The sequence below is a fragment of the Felis catus genome, chromosome E2 (assembly GCF_018350175.1).
Source record: "Felis catus isolate Fca126 chromosome E2, F.catus_Fca126_mat1.0, whole genome shotgun sequence".
In the NCBI taxonomy this organism is placed as follows: domain Eukaryota; kingdom Metazoa; phylum Chordata; class Mammalia; order Carnivora; family Felidae; genus Felis; species Felis catus.
This window is the reverse complement of record NC_058382.1, coordinates 41,309,125-41,332,295: the sequence shown is the minus strand read 5'-3', so window position 1 is coordinate 41,332,295 and position 23,171 is coordinate 41,309,125. Positions and strand designations below refer to the sequence as shown.

Genomic DNA, 23,171 nt, shown 5'->3' with positions numbered 1-23,171 from the left:
AAATAAACCCATGCTTATGTGGTCAATTAATCTATGACAAAGGAGGCAAGAATATACAATGGGGAAAAGACACACTCTTTAAAAAATGATGCTGGCAAAACTAGACAGCCATGTGCAAAAGAATGAATCTGGACCACTTTCTTACATGGCACAGAAAAATAAACTCAAAATGGGTTAAAGATCTAAATGTGAGACATTAAAACATAAAACTAGAAGAAAACATAGGCAGTAATATCTTTGACATTGACCTTAGCAACATTTTTCTAGATATGTCTCCTGAAGCAAGGGAAACAAAAGCAAAAATATTGAGACTATACCGCGATAAACTTTTGCACAAGGAAGGAAACTATCAACAAAACAAGGAGCAGAATGAGAATACATAAATAGACATTTTTCCAAATAATACATACAGATGGCAAACAGACACATGAAAAGATGCTCAACATCACTCATTATTAGGGAAATGCAAATCCAAACCACAATGACTTATCACCTTACACCTCTCAGAATTGCTAGACTCAAACAACAACAACAACAACAACAAAACAAGAAATAAACATTGGCAAGATGTAGAGTAAAAGGAACTCTCCTGCACTGTTGGTGGGAATGTAAATTGGTGTAGCTCCTGTGGAAAACAGTATGGTGGTTCCTCAAAAAATTAAAAATAAGGTGCCATATAAGCCAGTAGTTCCACTACCGGGTCACCCAGAGAAAGTGAAAATACTAACTTAAAAAGATATTTACACCTCTATATTCATTGCAGCATTATTTACATTGGCCAAGATATGGAAACAAGTCAAATGTCCAGTGATAGATAAAGAAGATACACACACACACACACACACACACACACACACACACACACACAATGGAATATTGCTCATCTGTAAAAAAAAAAAAAAGAATGGCATCTTGCTCTTTGTAACAACACAGATGGACCTAGAGGATATTATGCTCAGTGAAATAAATCAGAAAGAAAGACTATATCATTTCATATATATACATATGAAACACACATATATGAAACACACACACATATGTGAAACACACACATATGTGAAACATATATATATGAAACATATATATATATATATACATATATATATGTGTGTGTGTGTGCGTGTGTGTGTTTTAGTACATACACTAAAACAAATGAACAAATAATAGACTTTTAAATACAGAGAACAAACTGATGTTTGCCAGAGGGGAAGTAAGTGTAAGGATAGGTGAAATACATAAAGGGGATTAAGGGGTACAAACTTACAGTTGTAAAATAAATAGGTTATGCAGTTGGAAGATACAGCATAGAGAACATAGTAATATTCTAATAATGATGTTTGGTGACAGATGGTGACTACACTTACCAAAGCACTGGGTAATGCACACAACTGTTGATAAAAAAATAAAAACAGAACTACCATATAACCCATCAATCCCACTTCTGGGTATATATCCAAAGAAATTGAAATCAGAATCTTCCAGAGATATCTACATTCCCATGTTGGTGGCAGCATTATTCACAATATCTAAGACATGGAAACAACCTAAGTATCCATCCACAGATGAATAAATAAGATATATACAAATGGAATAGTAATATATCTTTAGAGAAATTGACTTAGGGAAAAAATCTTATAAGAAACATTTAAGAAAGAGATAACACTAATCTCACAAAATTTATTTTAGAAAACAGAAAATTGGGTAACACTTCTGACCTGTTTAAGGTCAATATTACTCTGATAATCAAAACGTAACAAGCATATTATTAGTAAATAAATTCATAGTCCGAATGCAAAAGTCCTTAAAAGTGTGTTAGGAAAATTAATCCAGAAATACAAAAAAGGGGTAATGCATCATTGGGATTTATTCCAAAATGCAAAATTGATTGATTTGGGCAGGCTAACCTAGTGTAATTTACCACATTAACAAAATAAAACAGAAAAAAATTATGTAATTACTTTAATAGATGCAGGAAAAAAGCATTTGACAAAATTCAGTCTCATGGTATTATAGAGGGGGGAAAAGCTCTCAGGAATCTAGGAATAGAAGGAAAGTTTTTCAAGCTAATAAAGGACATCCATGAAAAAAAAATACAGACAACATTTCGCTTTAGGTTAAGTATTAAATGTGTTCTACCTGAGACGGAGAATACAAGGATGTCTACTCTTACCATTTCTATTCAACATTGTATTGCACATTTTAGCCAATACATTCAAGTAGAAGGCATGAAATTAGGAAGAGATAACTGTATTCACAGATGACATGATTGTTTACATAGGATTAATGCACCTAATAAAACCTACTAAAATTATTGTCAATTTGCATGGCATACAAATCAACTTACAGAAATCAATTCTATTTCTATAGACTAGATTAGTAGTCAGTCTCCAAAATGGTCCCCAGTGATCCTTGCCTCCCACTATTTATTCCCCCCCAGACACTGAATCAGGGCTGCATTAAATGACCAATAGAATAAGTCAAAAGTAACAAGGCATTACATAAAAGGCATTTCAGCTTTTCCTTAGGTCTTTTGGATGTGTGGTGGAAGCCAGTGACCCTGATATAAAGATATTCAAGCAACCCCATGGGGAGGCTCATAGAGTGAATATGATCAACACCAAATTGTCAACCCCGTGAGAGCTAATTTGTGATGGGATCATCTAGTCACAGGTCAAACCTTCAGATGGTTGCAGTTTTGTTTGATATTTCACTGCAGCCTTAGGAGACCTGGAATTTGCCATCTAATTGGCTCCAAACAGAGAAGGAACAATAGAGAAGGAATATAAAATACTGTTATATTAAGCCACTGAATTGTTGAGTGGTTTATTATACAGCAGTTGATAACTAATATAGTATTGGGAAATGAACTTTAAAGTAGTATCATCTACAACGACATTAACAAACATCAACAAAATATTTGAGGATAGTTTTTTTTTTTTTAAATATAAGCCAGGCTTCTACACGGCAAACTATAAAACACTGTCCTGATGAAAATTAAAAAGACATAAACAAAAGGTTTACCATGTTCAGGGATTGGAAAATTCAATACTGTTAAGATATAATTCCTCCTCAGATTGTTCTACAGATTCATTGTGTTTCTAATTAAAATCCCAGCAGGTCCATTTGTGCTAATAGATACGTGCATTCTAAAATGTATGTGCAAATTCAAAGGACATAGAATAGTCAAAACCTATCTTAATAAAAACGATAGAAGACTTACAGTGCCTGATTTTGAAAAGCTTCAGCAAATGAAAATTTTGTGCAGCTGTATTGTGAGGACAAATAATTCAATTAGAACAAAAATCAGAGTCCATAAATAAACTCACATCTATAGGTATCAAGGCAATTCAGTGGGGAAAGGAAAGTCCTTAAGAAATAGTGTTGGATCAATTGGACAGGTAGATTAAAAAATCAGGAAAGACCTCAATCCTTACCCATATCATTCACAAAAGTTAATTTTAAATGGATCATAGAGCTCAGCATAAAAGCTAAAACTAGACAACTCCTATAAAAATATGAAAGAATATCTTCATGCCAATAACATAGATGAAAATTTCTTAGATGAGACTCCAATAGCACTAATAATAAAATACAAAAAAATAGACTTTAACATCTTCTGCTCTTGAAGAAAATCACCTTCAGAAAAGCGGCAGACTGGAAAAAAAATATTTGCAAAGGACTTTTATCTAGAATCTGCAAAGAACTCATGCAGTTCAATAATAAAACAAATAATCCAAGAAGAAAATGGAGAAATCACTGGCAAAAGAAGAGATATACTCAGCCAACAAGTTTGTAAGAAGTGGCATCACACAGTCCTCAGAGAAGGGAAATCAAATCACAGGAGACACCACTTTACAGACAGACATCAGTACAGCTAAATTTTAAAAGACAGACAATATTAAGGGTTAGTAAGGATGTGGAACATGCTGGAATGCTCTTACATTGCTTTTGGAAATGTAAAACGGTTCAACTATGTTGAGAAACAATTTGATAGATTCTTATAAAGCTAAAAATACATCTACCCTGCAACTCAGAAATCCCACTCTTGGGTATTTATCCAAGTAAATGAGTACCTATCTCCAGAAAAATTCCTGTGCAGGAATGTTCTTCATAGCTTTATTCTTAATAGCCAAAACTGTTATCACCCTCAAAGTCCATCTACAGGTGAACAGGTAAACAGACAGTGATACAATCTTATAATTGAATACTGCTAGGCAATAAAATGGAACCAACTTTTTTTTTAATAGTTTATTTATTTATTTTGAGAAAGAGAGAAGGAGAGAGCACGAGCAGTAGAGGGACAGAGCGAGGATCCCAAGCAGGCTCCATGCTGTCAGTGTGGAGCCCGACACAGGGCCCTCTGCCACAGAATCCAAGATCATGACCTGAGCTGAAATTAAGAGTCAGACGCTTCCATTTGTTGGGAAGAGCACTGGGTGTTGTATGGAAACCAGTTTGACAATAAATTATATTTAAAAAAAATAAAAATAAACTGAAATTTGCCACATGAGAAAAAAAAAAAAGACGCTTCACCGACTGAGCCACCCAGGCACCCCAGAACCAACTTCTACACACAACAGCAGAGACAAATCTTAAAAGCATTCTTTGGGGTGAAATAAGCCAAACCTAAAAGGATACATACTAGTGACTTTTATTTATATGAAGCTCTAAAACAAGCAAAACTAAACCTGTGATGACAGAGTTCAGAACAGTGATTGCCCATGGAAGGAAAGGAGGTGGGGTGGGGTGCGTATTGGCTGAAAAGAGAAGGAAGAAACATTTTGGGGTGATGGAAATGTTTTATATATATTTTAACTGGCTTGGTAGGAGCGCGGGTAATACGTTGATCAAAACTCAGCTGCACACTTAAAATCTGAGAATCCTGTTGCGTATAAATGATAACTTAATTAGAAAAGCTAAAAACCAAAAGCCATGTTTATCCCTCTGGGGTCAGACTGGCTAAGAGATAAGATGGGTCAGGTTCTCCAAGCCAGGAGTCTTGGTTCGAAATCCCAAGCTCATATCCACCCCCCCCCCCCCAACCGCCGCCCGTCCGTGGTCTCCTGAGAAGCTCTCACCTTGGGAAGGGGTCACCTTTGGCTTTGTACCCGTGTCTTCTCCGCCCTCTCTCTAACTGGAGGGCTCCAGCAGCCTATCCCACTGACATGTAGTGAGTGCCTTTCTCTACTTCTGACTTTACACCCGGTTCTTTGATAAAAGCCTCCCTGCTGGAACAATTTCCTTCCTTATGCCCATGAGCGCTCAGAAAATTTGAGGCTGATTTCTCTCAGGGGAACAATCTCCACTTAAAGTCAAAGCCACCAAGGGGCTCCTCTAATCTCAAAAGCATTTGTAGAGCTAAAAGCTGTGTTTTTATTCCCAGGTAACTTTCCCACAATCACTAAGCCTGCCTCAACATCCTTTTACAATGAGTACAGTCAAACAGGCACCATTTTCCTTAAATATTTCTGTACCTGTTAAGTGGTCTGGAGTCTTAGTAACAGGATGGCTTTGTCGTCCTGAGGTCGTTGCTTTCCAACACAGAGATGGGATCCGCCCCGCTGTGGATATGAGGACTCTATATTTTGATCATAGACCGCTAAGGCAGTCACTTGCCTTCCCAGCCACTCCGTGAGCGTTTCCTCCTTCACAAACAATCACTAATGATATTTTCTCTCTCGACTGACACCTGCCTTATTAAGAACCTGCTCCACTAAGCAGCCTCACCTGAGCAGGGCCCATGGCCTCCAGCCTGCCTGGGGGCGATCTGAACCCAAGAGAGTGATCATTCAGAGAGGCAGTTCAGAAAATCAGACTTGAGACTCTGGGACTTCTGAATGGTTGTGTCCCTGAGGGGTACGTTATGATCCATATATATTTTCAGTCACCTGATTTGATTGTATTTTTGGATTTTGCTAGTTTTTGTATAATAGAATACGAGGAGCTGTCTTGCTTCAGGCACATGTGGTTTGCATTTTGGAGAGCTCCCTCCTACAGGCAGATGCATTCACGCGCAGGCTGGGGGAGTGGGGAACTCAGAAAACAAAGTGGTGAGAAGGTCCACTGGCATCCCCTTTGTCAGCTCTGCAGAACAGTGTAGAGGGCAGGGATTCGCAGCTGCCTGCATTTGAAGCAAGAGTTGTGAGGACAGGAAATGCCACCTGGAGTTTGCATGGGAAGAACAGTGAGCAGGGGGAGTTGAAAGATGTCTTGCTATAATTAGAGAAACAGTGGAGCAGACGTGTCCCCCAGACATTCTGCTACCAGGAAACCCAGAGACATTCTGGGAACCTGATTTCCTTGAACTTTTCCCAGGCTGGCAGCTCCAGGGGGTCCAGCCTGTGGCCACGGGAAGACATTAACTATGTAGCTCAGGCATAAAGAACACAAATTGCTATTTCTGCCCCCACAGTCAAGTTCCAAATGCTCAGCTGGTCTGTAGTTCTTGTGCTCAGTGTCATTGACCAGCATGTGCACAGACCTGTCCTTAACATGTGGCTTTGGTGGTTCTTGCCTGCTGGCCACAGGCCTCACTGCCGTGGCCGGTTGTAAGTAGAGAGGGGAAAAGAATGGGGGAACAGATTTTCCATCTACAGAATTGCAGCATGAAGTCATTGTGGCCAGCCATTGGGCAATACAGAACAATATCAAAAGTAAAGTGCAGGTGTAGAGGTTAGACAGTGTGCATCTGAATCCCAGCTCTGCTTCTTGCTAGTTGTGAGAAACATTGTTGACCTCTCTGAGTCAACTAGTTCTTGCCCTGTGAATTGGAGAAAGTATATCTTGGTGGTTGTGACAATCCAAGTAGATAATGGATATAATAAAGTACTCGATGAGGTTTTGGGGTGATGGTGGGGGGTCTGGAGCTGACAACCAAGAAAGTGTTCTTGAAGTCATCATTAGTGCAAAAAGATGATTTTATTAAAGCACAGGACAGGTCCTATGGGCAGAAAAAGCTGCACTGGGGTTGTAAAGAGTGGCTTCGTATATAGTATGGACTTGGGGGAGGTAAAGTCAAAGGGAGGCCTCCAGAGGGACTTTGATATGCTAAAGAAGACTCCTATGACACTTGAGGCCTTGCTATTGTCAAGCTAAGGTTGTTTCCCTCTAGTAAGGCATTAACATTAGGACTGTAGGGGGTTCCTGGAGAAATGGTATACTCTGTATTTGCCTCAAGTATTTGCCAATGAGCTACAGGTTATGAGGAAACTTAATTTTACCTGCCATTTCCGCCTTGCCTTTGTTCCCCATATCACTGTGGAGGGGTGATGTTAGGGCTCCAGGAAACTGAGTCTATAGGTTTCCGGAGAGTCGGCTATTGATAAGATTGACTTTTTCTTGGGGAGCCTGGGTGGCTCAGTTGGTTAAGCGTCCGACTTCGGCTCAGGTCATGATCTCGTGGTTCTTGAGTTTGAGCCCCGCGTCGGGCTCTGTGCTGACAGCTCAGAGCCTGGAGCCTGCTTCGGATTCTGTGTCTCCCTCTCATTCTGCCCCTCCCCCACTCACACTCTGTCTCTCTCTCTCTCTCTCAAAAATAAATATTAAAAAAAAAGATTGGCTTTTTCTTGTAATTTACTAAGATATTTGTAAACTGATGGGGACCTATGTCCTGTATGACTGTGATCTCTATCAGCCGTGTGTTTTCTTTCCTTTCCTTTGTCCTTGGGCAGCCAGGAGAGCCTGAGGAATATCACATATATCCAACCTGGAGGAGGGGAGGGTTGTGCTAGCTTGCACTCTGTCCTCAGCTTGCCCCACGCTCCCTCATCATACTCAGCTCTGGGCTTGGCACAGAGTAGCCATGAATAAGTGGTACTCTTAGTTTAACAAATTTAATTTTGAGTCATTACACCCAAGTTTGAGGACCAGCTTTTATTTAATAGCTATGCTACCTTGGGCTACTAATACAGAATCTTTCAAACTTCATTTCCTCACTTGCATGACAAAGAGAGTAATGCCCAACTCATGAAATTGCCAGCCCTTTGAGAAGCCTTCCCTGATCCCCTGCCTGGTACAGGACTGCTTCCCAGACTTTGGTGTGCTCTCCTTAAAGCACAGATTCTGATTCAGTATGTCCTTGATGGGGCACGAGAGCCTGCACTTTGAGCAGCAAGGATATAAAGTTAACATTCCTTTCTGGGGGGTGGGTGGGGGATGTGTGTGTGTTTGCCGGTCCTGTGTACCTGCGCATACCTATAAGACAGGCATCACATCTGACTCCCTTCTTCTTGTTCCCCACAAATGGATCCACCTTGTCCAGAACTGGAAACAACTTTCACAGGCAGAAGGTTCTAGCTGCTTCCCTCCTTCCGCCTCGAGAGGCTTTGAATCAAGTCACCTGCTGTGACCTGGGAGAGAGAGGCCCAGCTGCATTTGCTGGGAAACCCCACTTTCTACCTTGGATCTCCTCCACTTCCATTCATTCTCCTTGCCTGCAGACTGAGCTTTCTCTTCACCCGCCCCCCTCCCCCAGCCCATATTGGCCTCCAGAATTCCATCCTGGTCTTTGTGCCCTGGAGCGGGTGTCCATCCATCCGGGTGCCTGCGACACTCCATTAATGCACCCACAGCCGGCCTCCTGGACAGAGAGTAGTCACCCGCCTGACTGCTCAGGAATGACCCTTGTGCCTGCCTTCCTGCATCAGACCTTTGAGCTAGCATGTGGCTTAGCCCTCAGTGCCCCGCAAGAAGCGGGTCTCACCCCTCCATCGGACCGCTCTCACACCTGTGGGGCCCAGCTCCCTTCCCCACACCACTTTCAGACCCCAAGACTCCCCCTCCAAGTGACCCCCTCCTACAACTCAGGGTGTGCAGTTACAAACCAGTCACCAGGTTGTCCACAGAATGACTGGAATGGGGGAAGAACTGACTCTTTCTAAGGAAGAGAGGAAGAACAAAAAGAAGAGTTCTGAAACTCACAGACGTGCTGGAAGGATCTAGGGGTAGATGTGGCAGAGAGAACTGGAAAAGTCCGAGAAAGCTTTCAAACCCAGGCCTGTCAAGGCCCCTCGGGCTCTGACTGCCCCACCACACACTCACATCCTCACACACATCCATCCACCGTGGGCACACGCTTGGCCCCCAGCGCCCGGCACAGGTCAGTCGGCTTCACAGCCCCCTCAGGCCCTGGGGAGCCCCACGGTGCTCCTCTCGGTTTCTATTGTATTCAGCTTCTTCCTTGCAATCCAGTCCTTCTTGCCTGTATGTTTCTGTCTCTCTCTCCATCCCCCTGTCCCCATGTTCTTCCCCTGGGTCCCAGCTCGCCCCTGTCCCCTGTGCCTGTCTCTCCCATCCCCTGTTCCCTCCTCTGTGCCTTCCTCTTCACTCCCTTCACATTCTAGACTTTTTTCCTCAGGCTCACTCTGTCTCGTTCTGACTTTCCCCTCTGTCTCCAGGGTGTGGGCATATTTCCCAGCTGCCCGTACCCAAACCAGGCTGGAGAGTGCGTGCAGGGAACGGGCCGCTCCTTCCCTCTTTCAGAGCCTGACCATCTGGCCCGATGCCCTGGAACCGGCCTGCCGAGCTGACCCAGCAGCCTGAGAGGCACCCGAGGCCCTGCCGAGCAGCACCCCTCTGCCTCACCCAGTAGGCGGAAAGCGAGGGTGAGACGGAGCCCATGGGTGACATCGACAGCTGAGAGGGACAGACGCAGGCTCTTTTCAGGTATGGCTTTCCGAACCTCACTGTAAGCACAAGCCCCACCTTTGCTGCTGTCTCTCCTGACACAGAACGGCTTGCTTCACCCTCACGGCCTGCACCCAGGGCTTCTCTGGAAGGGGCCCTGTTTCTGCTGTCTTCCCTCTTTCCGAATAATTTACAACGACTGTGTGTTGTCTGTGTAATAAGAAACCGTGTTATGATACCAGTTAAGTGAGTGGGTTGAGCATAGTCCTCCTGGGACCCACCTTTCATGCTAGTTCCTGATTTGGCCAACTCAGAAACAAGAGAACGCAGCACCCGGCGGGCGGATGAAGGCTGTCACCCTGAGGAAAGCCGCACTATACAGAAACAGGCTGTGCCTCTCTTTTGGGCTTAGAGGTTTGTGACCAACATATTAGAAATATGTTAAAGCAAGATTAACTACTAAATGGGTGATCGTCACCTGCCCAGCAATCACGTGGCTACTCTGCTTCCTCCCAGGAAGCTTCTCCATCAGGTATGGGAGAGCCTGTGCCCAGTAGAACACCTGTGCCCAGTAAAACACCAAAATCCTGTGGGCTTTGCAGGTGACATCAAGCATATCAAGGCTGTCCTGCACACGAGGAGCCTTACCTTTTGTTTCTTTCATGAGTCAGTTGAGAGGGGGGCAGTGTCTATGGCATTCCCTCCCACTTTCTCTTCCATCGTCCTTCACAGCATCACAAAAACAGAATGCCCAAGTCCCATTCCATTCTCGTGCCTTAGCTGTCTCTTCCATTATCCCACAATTAGCACAGTGATGGGCGATTGGGGCGAGTGGAGTGATATTGCTGTGAGTGACCTATTATTATCTGCAGATTACATTTTACAAGGAAATTAAACGAATTCTGTCAGAGCCCCAGGGCCGGGGAGGAAAGAAAATGCCTCATTGTTCAGTTCTGCGAGCTGGAGAGACTGCGCCGGGCGATAAAGAGACCTGTGTTTGTGCAAACAAGGCGTGGGCTTCCAGTTTGAAAGATGCATTTGTTACACCAAAGCTCGAAATAGGAAATATGTGTGGGCAGGCACAATGGAGATGAAAGGGGAGAAAACTAATTATTACTACCACTGCGTATGTGTGTTGGGGTATTTATATAATGTGTTAAACTTCCTTTGCTGGGAAAATGGCTGTCATGTCAGCAGGAATGAAACTTTACCCTAAAAGGGGGTATTCTAAGGCCTCAGCGCTGCCAGCCCAGTGGGATTGTGTTTTTGAAATTATCTTCTGCACCTTCCTCTCCTTTTCTTGTGTCTGGTAATGAGTAGCATCTTCGGAGTATCATCTTCTCTTTCTTGTTCATTTTATTCTCTCAATAAGTGTGCCTTTTATTTGTCTTTGTCAGGCAAAGGGCAGGTATCGGTATTACATAAAGAAGGAGTGGGAAAATAACACTGTCTGAAGTCACAGTGGTTTGGGCAAACAAAATACAACAGAGAAATCTATAAAAGTCAGAGACTCACAGAGCCTGGTACATAGATGGCACAATCTACTCTAAACCAAGTGCCCCACACTCTGGAGAAACAGATGGAGATGGAGGGACCTGATCCTCTGGGGAAAGGATCTGAGTCTTGACCAGGGATCATGGGTTTTTTCTTTTCTTTTCTTTTTCTTTCATTTTTTAAATGTTAATTTTGAGAGAGAGTGAGCTCGCATGAGTGGGGGAGGGGCAGAGAAAGAGAGACAGAATCTGAAACAAACTCCAGGCTGGAAGCTGTCAGCACAAAGCCCAATGCAAGGCTCAAACTCAGGAACGGCGAGATCATGACCTGAGCTGAAGTAAGACACCTAATCTACTGAGCCACCCAAGCGCCCCAGTGATCATGTTTTCTTAATTGTGAAAAGAGATGCACACATCCAAAGCAGTCCCATGAAAGGTCTCTTCAGGTTCTGATATTCACCCTTGGTTAGTACCTTGACACATTCATCTGGTCCAACTTTGTGATGCAATTTGCCATTAATGAGGCATTGTGTTGGGTGTTGGGAGAGGATTTCTATTTAAATTTGTGGACAATGCATAGAACCAGTTGTCTAAATCCTAAACAAAACTTTTCTACCAAGCATCCAATAAAAACCCTTCCCCCTGCCATTGTGAGGGCCATATTCTCAAGAGTATGAAGTCTGTTAACATCTCTCCATGCCTGTGATCTTGTGTCTGAAATAGGAGCAGACTGACTGTGTTTGGAAACTCAACTTTAAGTCATAAGCAAGAGGGTTTAGTAGCTCTGGAACAAGCCTGCAGCTGAGCCGTGAGAGTTGTGTGGTGGGGGTCCTCTACATATGTTTGAATGATGACAGTAAAAACCAGGTTCATGAGCTTATCTTTTTAGTCGAGGGGTGCCGCACAATGAATAATTTGTTGTGTTTTTTTTTCCTTTTGGATTTTCTGGTACATACTGAATCGTGAATAGTATAACAAATGGGGATTGTGAAGAGAAGAAAATCCTTTTCTATACACTGTAGAAATGATGGTGCTCATGTGTACTTCAGCCATGAGGGGACTGAGTCTTCATAGAAAATTGCTGAAATGTTGCACTAAACGCTCAAGGAAGAATGTAGTCCCTTTTCACATTTGCGTGTATCACAGTCTCCAATGGAAATTGTGACGTATTAACATGTCCACCCATCCCTCCTATCCACCCAGTCTGATTCAGGGGGTTGGGCTGGGCCCAGAGAATCTGTGTGCTTAACAAACAACCAGGTGACCTTAACACCTGTTCTTAGGCCAAGCTGAGGGAAACACTGGCGCTGGACTAAATACTCGGATTCTGACCCTATTAAATAGTTGCTTAACTGTATTAAAGTTCCTGAAACACTTAACGCATTTCCCATTGAAATCCAATGGCAGACAATGGCCATGAAGATTGAAAGGTATAAAGCACCTGTGTCAAAATTGATTTATATTGTGTGCTTCATAATAATTACTTTTATCACCTCCACTTCAGTGAGAAGGGTGGAGGTTCTGGGGTATAGATAATGCTCATTGACCGTTTGGAAACTCTCATACTCTGTAACACCAGAAATGCATGGGGTTCTGAGTCTCCTCTCAAAATGTTCAAAAACCAAGACATGGACCTGGAATGGAGCTTCTAACTTAGTAAGGCTGAAAACGAGGATCAGGACACACTGACAGAGGATGGTGAGAAAACTCTTCAAAAGGAAGAAATTCTAGCAGCCTTTTACGAGATTTTGGGTGGCCTATTGTGCCCATTTAAAGAGGCTAAAGGAGATTAACCACAAGTTTTGTGGAGGCTGCGAAGACTCTAGATGACTACACATGCAGACCATCATGAACTCCAGAAAGATCTTACTTGTGAATCAGCCCTGATACATGCCTTTTTTTTCCGGTATTAGTCATACTTAATTATTAGTTAACTTTCCTAGAATACTTCTAGAAACGTCTATATATGTTAAGTTTGAGTCAATAATTTGTTCCCAAATGAGTGCTAATGAAAAAAATACTATGAGTTGACATTCATCTTTGCAACTAGCACATTCCAGAATAAAAACTTGCAGTTTTGATATGTGAAGAAACTAAGAGATGAAAATTATATTTATGGTTTTATAGCATATATTATATTGATGGTTTTAAGATTCTTTCATTGGTCCAACCCCTTCAAATCACTTTATAATTAATTTGCCCAGTTTGGCATTAAAGTTGTTGATGTTATAAATATGTCTTTTCATTAACTTCACTGTCTCCAAAATTTCACAACATGCTTTTCAGCTGCTTCTAGCTATCCATTTGGGATAGGCATACCATTTACAATGAGATATTTCTTTACATTCTGGAACAGAATGGCAATTTTCATGTAATATAAATTTCCACAGAAGAATAAAAGGCTTAATACTTTATTTCATTTTAAAATAGACATTGGAATAGGTAAAGAACCTGGAGTCTCCCAGGTGATAAGAGACATTTCATAATACAAGGCCCCAAATGTAGGCCAGTCTGATTCATCTCTGGACTCTCGATCCATTCTTTCATTTTTTAAGGCTTTATTTAGACATAATTTACATACTATGTAGTTCACCCATTTAAAGTGCACAATTCAATAAGTTTTAGTACAGAACTGCGCACCATTAGTACAGTCTAATTTTAGAACATAGTTATCACGTTCCTAAAGAAACCCCATGCCCATTAGCAGTCTCTCCCCATTATCTCTCCAAGCCTACGACAACCATTCATCTATTTTCTGTCTCCGTGGGTTCACCATTGTGGACATTTTGTATAAACGGAACCATACAATGGGTGGGCTATTCTGAGTTTACTCTTAGCATAATGTTTTTATGTTCATCCAGACTGTAGCACGCATCAGAACTTCCTTGTTACTGCTTTTTTATCAAATGAGTTGATCACATTTTATTTATTCATTCGTGTTTGAACCTTTGATTGTTTCCACTTACTGGCTTTGTGAATATGTTATTATGAACATTTGTGTGCACATTTTTGTCTGGGTATATGTATTCACCTACGTGTACATCTAGGGATGAATTTGTTGGGTCATAGGACAACTCTACGTTTACCGGTGTAAGGGATGTGGCAAAACTGTTTTCTAAAGCAGCCACATCACTTCACCCTCCACCAGCATTGGGTAAGAGTTCCAATTTCTCCACCTTTGTGCCAACACTTCTTATGAGCTTTTCTATGATAATCATTCTACTGGGTAGGAAGCAGAATCTCATTGTGGTTTTGATTTGCATTTCCCTAGTGACTAACAATATTGCATACCTTTTCATGTGATTATTGATCATTTCTGCATCTCCTCTGGAGACCTATATCTTTAGACACTTGGCACATTTTTTTCTTTGGGTTATCTTTTTGTTGTTGAATTGTAAGAGTTATTTAAATATTCCGGCTACAAGTCCTTTACAAATATATGATTTGCAAATATTTTGTCACATTCTGCATTTGTCATTTTACTTTCTTGATAGTATCCTTTGATACACAAAAGATTTTTTTAATTTTTTAAATTTTATTATTTTTTAAATTTTTTTCTTCTAATGTTTATTTATTTTTGAGAGACACACAGAGTGTGGGCAGGGTGGGGCAGAGAGAGGAAGGCACAAAATCCGGAAGAAGGCTCCAGTCTCTGAGCTGTCAGCACAGAGCCTGAGGTGGGGCTCGAACTCAAAAACCATGAGATCATGACTTGAGCTGTAGTCAGACGCTTAACCAACTGAGCTACCCAGGCGCCCCTGATACACAAAAGTTTTTAAATTTTGATGAACTCCAATCTATGTAGTTGTTCTTTTATTGCTTATGCTTTTGGTCCTATATCACGAAGACCATGGCTTAGCCTGAGGTCATGAATTTTTACTCCTACATTTTCTTGTGAGAATTTTATAACTTAGCTTCTAAGGCTAGGTCCATGATCCACTGTGGTTGTCTTGTATGGTGTAAGGAAGTGGCCCAACTTCATTCCCTGGTCTGTGGCTATCCAGTTGTCCCAGCACTATTTATAGAAAAGACTCGTCCTTCCTCCCTTATTGTCTTGACAACCTTGCCAAAAATCAATTGATTGTAAATGTAAGGGTTTAGGTATGGATTCTCAATTCTATACCACAGATGGCTATTTTACTACCAATACCATACTGTCTTGGTTTCTGTTCCTTTGTAGTAAGTATTGAAATTGGACAAGTGTTGAGTCCTCCAACTTGATTCTCCCCCCCATCTCAAGATTGTTTTGGTTATTTTGTGTCCCTTGCATTCTGTATATATTTTGAGATTACCTTGACAATTTCTGCAACAACAACAACAACAACAACAACAACAAAAGCCAGCTAAAATTCGGATAGAGACTTTTTTGAATTTATAGATCAATTTGGAGAGTACTGCCATCTTAACAATACTAAGGGTTTCCAATTCATAATCATGGGATAAGTCTCCATTTATTTTGGTATGTTTTTCTATTTCTATCCATAATGTTTGTAATTTTCAGAGTATAAGCTTTGTACTTTTTTCTGGTTAAATTTGTTCCTATTTTATTCCTTATAATGCTATAATTGGAATTGTTATCTTAACTTCATTTTTAGATATTTCATTCCTAGTGTATAGAAATATAATTGATCTTGCCACCTGGGTGGCTCAGTAGGTTAAGTGTCTGACTTCAGCTCAGGTGATGATCTCATAGGTCATGAGTTCAAGCCCCACATCAGGCTGCTATCAGTGCAGAGCCTGCTTCAGATCCTCTGTCTTCCTCACTCTGCCCCTCCCCCACTCATGCTCTCTCTCAAAAATAAACATTTATTTATATATATATATGGAAATAATTTATATATGTGTGTGTGTGTGTGTGTGTGTGTGTATATATATAATTGATCTTTTGTATATTGCTCTTGTGTCCTGTAACCTTGCTAAACTCTTATTAGTTCTAACAGGTTTTTACCTAAAGTGAATTCCTCAGGATTTTCTATGTACAAGGTCATAATACCTTCAAAAATAAGTACTTTTACTTCTTCCTACCCAATCCTGATGCTTTTTATTTCTATTTCTTATGTAAATACCCTAGCTAGAACTCTGACTAGAACTAGAAATGTTGAACAGAAGTGATGAGAGGAGTCATCCTTGCCTTCTTTTTGGTCTTAGGAGACAAAGCATCCTGTCTTTCACCATGAAGTATGTTAGCTGTGTGTTCTTTTGTAAATATTTAGCCTGATAAGGTTGAGGAAATTATCTCCTGTTCCTAGTTTGTTCAGGGTTTTCATCATTAAAGCATGTAAGATTTTGTTAAGTGCTTTCTCTGCATCTGTTGTGATGATCATATTTTTTTATCCTTTATTCCATTAATATAGTGTATTGCATTAATTTGTGTTCAAATGTTAAATCAAACTTGGGGATAAATTCCACTTGGTCATGGTGTATAATTCTTTATATATGTTGGTAGGTTTGGTCTGCTAGTGTTTTGTTGAGGAGTTTTTCACCTATGTTCACCAGAGATATTGGTCTATAATTTTTTTTTGAAGTCTTTGCCTGATTTTGGTATCAGGGTAATACTGGACTCAGAATTTTTTGGGAAGCATTCACTCCTTTTCCATTTTTTTGAAGAGTTGATGCAGATTAACATTCATTCTTCTTTAAATGTTTACCAGTGAAGCCACCCAAGTCTGTAGGAATGTTTGACTAAATTATCTTACCACATCAAAAAATAATCTGCATAATTAACAGAATTAGTTAGAGGCATACCTTTTGACTTGACAGGATATCCATGAGGTACTGTTGAACTAGAAAAGCACATTGCAGAAAAATATGTACTATATGATTGCCTTTCTGGAGATAATTATATAATTTTAATATGTGTGTATGCATTTATATATGTGTCCATCTATTCACTTTTATTTCAAATATATTAATTGATTCATTTTGATTCCAAAAATACAGATATAATATTCAAAACAGTACCCAAATAGCCTCCCACACTGGAGCTCTATTTCTATGGAACAGAGTCCCAAGATTGGTATTGTTGGGTTGTGGGTTAAGTGTATTTCTAGGTTTAACAAATGTTGTCAGGTTGTTCATAATAGAAGTTAAAAATTCTGATTTCTATGATTACTCTATGGGAGTACCCATTTTCCTATATCCCTGACAACAATGGCTGTTTTTAAATTTAAAAAGTTACCTTTCGTGGGTATAAATTATTATTTGACTGTTACTTTAATTTGTATGCCTCTGATTCTGACTTTGGACATGTTTAAATGTTTGTGAGCCATTCTAATTTTTCTCGTGTGTTATTATTCATATCCTCACAGATTTTTCCTTTAGAGTTTCTTTTCTTTGTCAATATGTATGGTTACTTTAAATACTATAATAATTAATATTATATGTGTTGTATGCAATTGTGTCATGTAATGCAAAGACATTTGGGTTCCCAGATTTCGTCAAGAAGTGCATATTTTGTATGTATGTATATTGGTTTTTATAGAGGATTTTATTTTTACTTTTAAGACTTTAAATATATATTTTTGTAGGGTCGCCTGGGTGGCTCAGTCGGTTAAGCCGCCGGCTTCGGCTCAGGTCATGATCTCACGGTCCGTGAGTTCAAGCCCCGCGTCGGGCTCTGTGCTGACAGCTCAGAGCCTGGAGCCTGTTTCAGATTCTGTGTCTCCCTCTTTCTGACCCTCCCCCGTTCATGCTCTGTCTCTCTCTGTCTCAAAAATAAATAAACGTTAAAAAAATTTAAAAAATATATATATATATATTTGTATATGGTCTTGGATGTTTTTCTTCCAGATGGACAGTTTTGCCAGTGCCATTTTGAAATAATCCATCCTTTCCCTAGGAGTTGAAATGAGACTTTGCACCTTTGCTGCTTCTCACAGGGGTTACTCTTTGGTATATCATTGTTTCAATTTGTTGACATTTTATATAATATTTGTGTTTATATATTCCTAAGTGAAAGTGATTGGTATTTTTTATACTATCTTCATCAGATTTTAGTGTTTTTCTGGCTGCATGTAAAACTGGCCAATTTCTCATTTTTTTCTATGGTCAGAACTAGATTCTATAACATTTGAATTGGCGACTTTAAACATGATGGATAAAAGTCAACATTGAACTAGTCTGTCTTGTTGCCTTTTTCAGTGATAAATTTTAATTATTTAATATTAGAGTAATATAGTATTCTATTTTTCCCTTCCTGAGTCAATGTATATTTTTCTAAGAAATCATGAATTTCCAGTAAGTTTGCCAACTGATTCCATAAAATTATAGGTATGATTCCTTTTCATTATTTTAATCTGCTGTTTGCAGTCATATCTTCTTTTTTATAATCTTGACTATTTCTTCTCTCTCTCTCTCTCTCTCTCTCTCTCTACTCAACAAAACTCCTGATATGTTTCATTGGTCTTTTAAGGACACAGATTTTGGGTTTCCTTGTCATTGCTACTTCTAAAATTTTATTAACTATAGACTTTATTAATTCTTCCTTCCTTTTGTTTCTTACTTTCTGGTTTACTGAGTGCCACATTTCTTAATTTGTTCTTATTCTTTGGTTCTGAAAAGAATGCATTTTAAAATTTATGAATTTAATATGTGGCTCTATATTTCCCACTGAGTACAGTTTTGTGTTACCTTCTGTAGGTTTTCGTATGCAACAATTTACTTCATCACTTGCTTCCAAGGTTAATTCAATTATCCTGTACTTTTTTCAATTTTCAAGTGATTTTGGCTTTTGCCTTGTACTGTGATTATTTCTAATTTTATTAGATTGGTGAGTAGGAAATGTGACCTATATAATCTCTCCTAATTTTATGTTTTTGAGATCAAGTATATATGATTCCATATATTAATGGTGTTAATAAATTGGCATAGCAATTTGGGGGAACAAGTTTTCAATATCCAATAATGCTGTTAGGTGTGCATGTTCTATGACAGCCTATTCTATGCCACTGGTAATTTATATGAAATTCATACACACACACCCAGGCACATATACAAGGGAAGAGTATGTGTGTGGGTCTCTGTGCTTACACACACACACACACACACACACACACACACACACACATGGGTATATATATATATGAGAAGATTGTGTATGTATATATGTGCATATCTATGTATATATTTAGATACATGTATATATACATATATGTGTGTATTTTTTAAAAAAATGAAATCAACCTAATTAACCTACAGGTAATTGTCCTATATAATGGGATTGAATAAACTGTGGCTAACTCACACAGTAGATCACTATACAACAGCAAGAAAGAATTAAAATGAAAAATTGTAATATGGAAGCGTTGCCTACATTCTATACCACTGGTAAGGAGACTCCGTCTTGGTTAAGTGTCTGACTCTTGATCTTGGCTCAGGTCATGATCTCACAGTTTGTGAGATTGAGCTCCACGTTGGGCTTGGTACTATATGAGCACAGAGCCTGCCTGGGATTCTGTCTCTTCCTGTCTCCCTGCCCCTCCCCTGCTCTCTCCCTCTCTCTCTCCCTCAAAATAAATACATAAACTTAAAAAAAACCCAAATATTTAAAAAATGTGTATAACTGGAGTACAAACAGTAAGGTATCAAATGATAGGCACAGCATGGAAGCATTTATTTAAATTTAAAATTTTCACAACACTACATATTATTTGTGGAAACATCCAATTGTATCCACATAGAAAAAGTTACAAATCAACTTCCAACTTGGTCACCTCCAGGGAGGGAGAGACAGGTGGAGGAATGTGTAGTGAGGTTTTAGCCATACTGTATTATTTCTTCCTTAAAAGAAAGTTGAAGCGAATATGGCAAAATGATAGCATCTGTTTAATCCTTGAGGAAAGTCCCTGGGTGCCTGTTTAGTACCTATTTCCTCTCTTGCTTAAGTAGAGAAGTCATTTGGCTCGTTGACCACTGTTCTTCAGCATGAAGCACCACGAGGTGGAGGATGGTTGGTTTTAAATGTTAAGTTAAGAAGTGAAGCTCGAGTCATAGAAGGACCAGTGGAAAGAAATGACTTTTTTTTAGGCCTAGCTAATATAAGACTTAACAAGATTAGGATTACTTTTTAAATTATTCTAGGGATATTTTCTTAATGGAAAGAACTGGACTTCTTCTATTTAGGTAGGAGGCAAATATAGAAACAGTAGCTGGGACCTGGGAAGATGCAGACTCTGTCTAGCCCAAGTCACGACAGTTCAACCCAATGGCCAGAAGGGTCTAGAATTGAGATAGAGTGTTCAGAAGCAATTTTCTTGTCAGAAGATGTTCAAATGGAGATAAAGCAGCCTTGTTTGTGGAATGTTTAGCAGGGATCCATAATGCTAATGAATATCATTTCCTGAGTACTTACCATGCTTTAAGTATTTTATGTGTATTAATTTTTAAATTCCCGTAACAATCCTATGAAGTTGTGGCAGTTTGTAAAAGTAATTGCTATGATGCTTGCAAAGCACATGCCACAGTCTCTGGTACCTGATCATCTCTCAGGGAATTAGGTAGCTATTAGTTTTATTAACAAGCTTGATTTAGGGCTCCATTTCTTACAAAAAAATGTTCTAGTCAACTGAGAGGTTATCACCCAGAGAACAGACTCAGAGTCAGAACACATTTACAACTCACAGTTCATTATTTAATCCAAGTCACTCCTGTGTGAGGCACTGAAAGACAGAATGAAGAAGCGAGGGCAGAATGCAAGTGACTGAAACAAGCTCACAAAAGACTCAGTGGCAACCGTCAAATGTGGGTGTTGGGGAAAGGGCACTGCACTCAGAAGTATGTAAGCTCATAGTAGAAATGTCTCTGACTTTGTGTCCCCAAGCTAGGACTTTTGTATCACGGAGTCTGCATCTCCTTATCCTAGGTACCCCTTTAGTCTCCAAACTGTTTAGTTCCCACATGGGAATGTGGGTGAGTTCTCAGAAAACAGATGACCCAAACATGTACAAGGGAGATCGCTCATTCCTTAATTTAACCATGTTCAAAAGGGAATCCATTGTATTAGCCACCAGTGCTATCTGCAGATGTTTACAGATTGCATCCTGTGTGGTTGCCTCTTCCCAATGACAGACACCATTTTAGGCTTTCAAATCCTGGGAATGATTTGGGTGGATAATGTCAACCGATTATGAATTTCTGGTGTGTGGCCCATAGCTATTGGTGATGAATCAGGCTGCTACACAAGGGGACTTTTGATCAGGAGCACATTTCTGCATAATGAGGAGTAAAGTAGTGCAGATTAATGGTGTCAGCATTTTAATGGGACCTGGGGAAATGGCTGGGTGATGGATTCTTTTTACAGAGAGCAGCCCCGTCTTATGCCTCCCAGATTTGCATCAAGGAGAGCCCAAGGGGAGCCATTGAAAGGTCATTGCATCTCTCTTTGACAGGTGTTGGCACAAGAGTTTCCTCATTGTGTCCACCTCCTCTTTGTTGCTGACCTTTCCCCCACTGAGTGTGACACTCAGAGCAAGACACGGAAAATTGTCAAGGGTCCGGGATGTCTGAAGCACCATCATTAAACAACTTACAAAGGAAGCATGCGGTCATCAGGTAGTGTTGGGCTCACTAACATGGTCCTTGCCAAGCATGGGTGGCCCATCTTTATGTCTGGGTGAGGGACACCTGACCTGTCCTCTGCATGAGCTTCATTGCTTTAGGAAAACCTGGAGGAGGAAGACCTATAAGGATATACACAAGAAGACAGCCTGTCAACAGCAGCCAGGGCCAAGGTCAAGGCCAAGGCATTCCACGAAGTTTGGGCTATTACTATGAAACCAAAGGGCATCTGCTAAACATCTACAGGATGTCTAGCAGATACACATGCTCTGCATTTAACATTTCAGTTAATAATGCCCCCTGCAGTGAAGATATTAATATCCCCATTTTGTGGATCCAGGGCATGAAGTTCCGAGTGCTTATTTGCCTCTTTTAAAATTGCAGAGTTTGTAACAGTAGAATAATCATGATCATAATCGTTAACACTTATGTAGCTCTCATTATGAGCCTTGCAGTCTTTTAAGAGCTTTTTATATATCAATTTGAGTATCAAAACAATGCCACAAGATTGAGCATTGCATTTTTACACTTTACAATAAGGAAACTGAGGCATAGTAAGGTTGTGTAACCTACTCAGAGTCACATAGTAAGTTACAGAGGTAGGATTTGAACCCTAGTATCCGGTATTCACCGCTATCCTTTCATTGCCAGACTTAAAATACCAACTTGTGCTAACTAGAGCATAGTTCTCTGTCCCTACTATCTCCTAGCCTAACCCTACTTGTGCCTTTGAATTACTTAAGATTACACACTCATAAATATTTATTAAATGTCATTAACCCCTACACTGAGTTAGGTCTCTGCCATTTGTCTACATGTTCCTCTATTCTTTCCCTACTTTAACACTCATCAGATTTTACTGTGTTTTTTTGCACAACATTTGTCTTCCCTTACAGAGTTTAAGCCCGAGGAGGGCAGGTGCTGGGCCATCCTTGTTTAGGATTACACGCTTAAGGTCCAGTATGGTGTCCATATAAATAAAACCACATTTCTGATTGTTTCTTACCACATTCCACAAATATTTGTGGATGTAATACCAACAATTTAGAAGGTATATTTGGGATGGTCTAAGATAAAATATAAACTATTTGTCAAAGTTAAAATTCCCACTGGGTGGCTCCAGGAGGCAATGTTAAAAAAAAAAAAATAGACAGTTGCATTTCTGAGTTGAAGACACTGAGATACGACAAGATGCCCCAGGACAGCCAAATGGAAAAAGAAAATTCCTTCATGCAAGGTCACATGAAATAGCAAATAAACTGCAATTTCAAATACAAGCTCTAAATCAAAAGACTATATGCTTTGACTTGCAATCAAAGTTTCTCATCTTGCCAACTCTAGATAGTATGTTTAGTGGTAAGTAGCAAATATGGTATATTATTGACAGAATTTCTAAGTCATGGAATAAACATTTGCTGATGAAGGAACACATGATTGAATATATGAATGAATATACATGAAGGGAAGTCTGCCAAATTGATCTATGTAAAAACGGATGCT

At 40.0% G+C, this 23,171-nt stretch overlaps 2 long non-coding RNA genes across 2 annotated transcripts in view; one reads left to right on the top strand and one right to left on the bottom strand.

The window, feature by feature from the left end:
• The window catches only part of LOC111558022, a 56,929-nt gene extending 50,431 nt beyond the window's left edge, over positions 1-6,498 (bottom strand). Inside the window, exon 1 of the long non-coding RNA XR_006590428.1 lies at positions 5,475-6,498. This is a non-coding gene — a long non-coding RNA (uncharacterized LOC111558022). The remainder of the gene's footprint in view (positions 1-5,474) is intronic.
• A 1,698-nt stretch (positions 6,499-8,196) lies between these two features.
• The window catches only part of LOC109494911, a 30,626-nt gene continuing 15,651 nt past the window's right edge, over positions 8,197-23,171 (top strand). The window contains exon 1 of the long non-coding RNA XR_002150050.2: positions 8,197-9,663. This is a non-coding gene — a long non-coding RNA (uncharacterized LOC109494911). The remainder of the gene's footprint in view (positions 9,664-23,171) is intronic.